Source organism: Octopus bimaculoides, chromosome 30 (genome assembly GCF_001194135.2).
Source record: "Octopus bimaculoides isolate UCB-OBI-ISO-001 chromosome 30, ASM119413v2, whole genome shotgun sequence".
Classification (NCBI taxonomy): Eukaryota; Metazoa; Mollusca; class Cephalopoda; order Octopoda; family Octopodidae; genus Octopus; species Octopus bimaculoides.
In genome coordinates this window covers 3,917,152-3,921,455 of record NC_069010.1, presented here as the reverse complement: position 1 = coordinate 3,921,455, position 4,304 = coordinate 3,917,152, and the positions used below count along the sequence as shown (strand labels likewise).

General features: G+C 40.1%; 1 protein-coding gene across 1 annotated transcript in view; it reads right to left on the bottom strand.

The window, feature by feature from the left end:
- The window catches only part of LOC106870342 (fructose-bisphosphate aldolase), a 28,738-nt gene that overhangs the window by 12,625 nt on the left and 11,809 nt on the right, over positions 1-4,304 (bottom strand). The gene's annotated exons all lie outside the window — the stretch shown is intronic.

The following is a 4,304-nucleotide window of genomic DNA, read 5'->3' as shown; positions in this document are numbered from 1 at the left end:
TGTGCCTGTAATTCAAAGGGGCCAGCCTTGTCATACTCTGTGTCACGCTGAATATCCCCCGAGAACTACATTCAGAGTACACGTGTCTGTGGAGTGCTCAGCCATTTGCACATTAATTTCACAAGCAGGCTGTTCCGTTCATCGGATCAACTGGAACCCTCGACGTCGTAAGCGACGGAGTGCCAACAACAATGGTAACAAAAGGGTGAAGGTCTCTATGTAATATAGGGACCATATTGGTTGTCTGTATACAACATGGGTAGGAGATAGCTTCTCTGAATACTGTTTATAGAGACTTTCAGCAGATGTGGGTGGGTCTCGTTTGACCGTGTTGGTTGATAGCTTCTTTAACCCTTTTCATACCAATCCAACTGAGACCACCACCACTGATTATATGATGTCAACTTCTTGTTTTAATCTGATCTAAATTAAACCCTTTTATCATAATTTCATGATAATTCATGTTTCAAACACCGAGCTAATTAACGACAAAGTTATTGTGCTAAATTTTCGAAATTTATGGAAACAAAAACAGAAATATTCTAACACTAGGGTTAACCCCACCCCCAGTCACACCTTAACTCACCAAATCTCTGAGCCCTAAATTTTACACTCTTCCCCAGACAATATAGTCTACTCTAATTCCATTCTAAGCCGGCAGAATCATTACAGTCAGAAAAAAATGGTTTTGTGATATTTCTTCCAATTATTTATTTTCTAAGTTCAAATTCTGCCATACTTAAATTTACCTTTTTATCCCTCAGCGGTTTAAAAAAGTGGTTAATTGTCTTGTACAGGGGTTGATTTAATCAACCCAGCCCCTCCCCTCAAAATTTCGAGTCTGTACCTAAATCAGAAACAATGGTTAGAATTCCATTCTTCTCTAGAATGTTTTATATGAATATTAAAACCACTGCCATCCTTAAGTCTTACGTGACACATGCATATAACCATACATACAAACCTGCATTCCTATAAATACATATATACATACACATGAAGTGGTGAGAAACGATCTACGGATGCTGGGTCTCACTGAAGAAGTGACAAGGGACCAGGATATGTGGGAATTCTTGAAGCAGAGGCGCCCTTATTTATGAACATGACAAAAAAAGGACCTTTGCTTACTTTTCTTCCATGAGTTCAAGCTTGGGCACAATGCCTCCCAAACTGCTGCCATTATGAGCAGAGCACGGGAAGAGGGGTCCACAAGTATGAAGGTGGTTTCAGAAATTGCCTAGTGGTGATGAGAGCCTTGAAGATGAAGAAGGTAGAGGATGGTCATGCAGTCTTGAGAATGAACAAATCATGGACTAGTACTTTAATTTTCAGTTTTATTACATTAGTTTCCAACATTGACATGTCCAGCATTGTAGCAGGTACTAGTTGTGTGGCTTTAAATTATTCTTTTGTGGAGCCTTTTGAACGTCATCCTTTGACTTTGGTGAAGAAGAATAAATAAATAAATAAAAGTTTTAAATTGTTATATAATTATTTCAAAAATGGAATTATTTCTTCATTGCCCCTTTTCATTATATCTCATTATATCCCCAACTACATCCAAGAAATTTTGAAACCTTGAAAGCAATTATTGAACAAAATCCATGTCAAAGTGTCAGAGAAATGTCTCAGGCACTTGGTGTCGGTATTGCAATGGTCTCACGCAATCTGCAGAAGATTGGTAAAGTGAAAAAGCTAGATAAATGGGTACCGTATGAGCTCAAAGAAAATCAAAATGTTTGGCATTTTGAAGTGTGCTTTATGATCTTTCTGTGAAATACCAATGATCCATTTCTTGATTGAATAGTCACTTGTGACGAAAACTGGATTCTTTATGATAACTGTAAACAATTAGGTCAATGGTTTGATTGTGATGAGTCTCCCAAATATTTCCCAAAGCCAAAGTTGCATCAGCAAAAGATTATGCTGACTGTCTGGTGGTCTGCAATTGGTCTCTTTTGCCAAACCGCTAAGTTACGGGGGCGCAAACACACCAGCATCGGTTGTCAAGCGATGCTGGGGGGACAAACATATACACACACATACATATATATATATATATATATATATACATATATACATATATATATACATATATGACAAGCTTCTTCCAGTTTCTGTCTACCAAATCCACTCACAAGGCTTTGGTCGACGACACTTGCCCAAGGTGCCACGCAGTGGGACTGAAACCGGGACCATGTGGTTGGTAAGCAAGCTACTTACCACACAGCCAGTCCTGCACCTTGAAAAATATGGAACACTTCACACGTATATTATTACACACACACACACACACATATATATATATACACACATATATATATATACACACATATATATATACACATACATATATATAATAATAAAGGGTAAAATTAATAAACAATTAATAATTAATGATTTTACCAAGTAGTTCGGTGTGTTAAATGAACCATTATATAAAAATTATATAATTATAAGCATAGTTATAATAGGGAGATATCTTATGGATAGAATCAGTGGGAGTGGCATCAAAGGGACTAAACCTGTTAACAGGCAAAACCCTTGCAAAAGCACACACACACACACACACACTCTCAATGTCTTGTCTTCTGCTGCTCAAATGTTTTTCTTAAATGTCAACCCTTTTGTGGTTCATAAAGAAATCATTATAATTTCAAGTGCTGCAGTTGGGGGGTTTCAAATTTCCTTCTGCCCTGAAACCGAAAGGAAAGGCTATGGGCCTCAATTTCAAACAATCCTCCTTCCTACTCCTCTTCTCATCCTTCTTCTCCTCCTCCCACTTCTTAACAGTAGTAGTGGTGGTGGTAGTGACATAGGGCAGTAGTACTAGTAGCAGGGTGTGAGTGTTGCCCCAGATATTCAAACAAGAGGACGTCGCCCTTATGCAAACCCACCCCGCCTAAATTCTGTAAAATTTGTACTTTGGAAAATTGTTTTTCCCTCTTCAACAAATTTAAAATATATTGAGATGTCTTTTCCTTGTGTATGTCTGCACGCATACATACATACATGCCTATATACACACGCATACATACACACAAACATACATTCAGACGAACATACACACATAAATAAATATGAACATATATGCATATATACACATTAATATAAATACATACACATTAACATATATATATATATATATATAGGCGCAGGAGTGGCTGTGTAGTAAGTAGCTTGCTTACCAACCACATGGTCCTACTATAGCCTCGGGCTGACCAAAGCCTTGTGAGTGGATTTGGTAGACGGAAACTGAAAGAAGCCCGTCGTATATATATATATATATATATATATATATGTATATATATGTATGTGTGTTTTCGTGTCTGTGTTTGTCCCTCCACCATCGCTTGACAACCGATGCTGGTGTGTTTAGGTCCCCGTAACTTAGCGGTTCGGCAAAAAGATAACCGATAGAATAAGTACTAGGCTTTCAAAGAATAAGTCCCGGGGTTAATTTGCTCGACTCAAGGCGGTGCTCCAGCATGGCCGCAGTCAAATGACTGAAACAGGTAAAAGAGTAAAGAGTTAAGAGTAAGAGTAATCCAAAAGACCAAGTGGAATAAGTACCAGGCTTAAACAAAATCTCTTGAGGTCGATTTCTTCGACTGAAACCCATCAAGGTGGTGCCCCAGAATGGCCGTAAGTCTAATGACTGCAGCAAGTAAAAAAAAGGGGGGGCGAGAGGAAACCTTAAGTATTTAGCCCGATGAACTAACGAAACAAGCCTGCTAGCAGACGTATAATAATGGAAGGCAGTCCAACCATGCCCACCATGTATTCCCCCCACCTCCACCGCTCTACTTGGCGTCTCGTGTGACTGTCTTGTGGTGACCTCGTGTTGACCTCATGTGAGAGGATGACAGTGATAGCGGCGGTGGTGGTAGTGTGAGAAACTTTATAAACAGGCTTTATGAACAGGTGGCGTTGGTGGTGACGGTACACGGTCTATTCTACCACCCCTCGCCCACCAGATTAGGACGGGGTAAAGTAATAGTGTCACCGTGGCCCACATCGATTCAGGTGAAGACAGTGTCGGAGGAGAGGGAGGAGGGAAAGAGAGAGAGAGAGAGAGAGAGAGAGAGAGAGAGAGAGAAAGCAAGAAAGAAAGACAGAGTGGTGGTGGTGGTAACGGTATATTTTATTCCACCTTTCACTGTAGTCCATATCGATTCAGGTGGGGAAAGAGAGAGAGAGAGAGACAGACAGACAGAGAGGGAAAGGGAGAAAGAAAAAAAGGGAGGGCGGCGGCGGCGGCGGTGACTATACATCCTATTCCTCCCTCACCCCTGCACGCACAC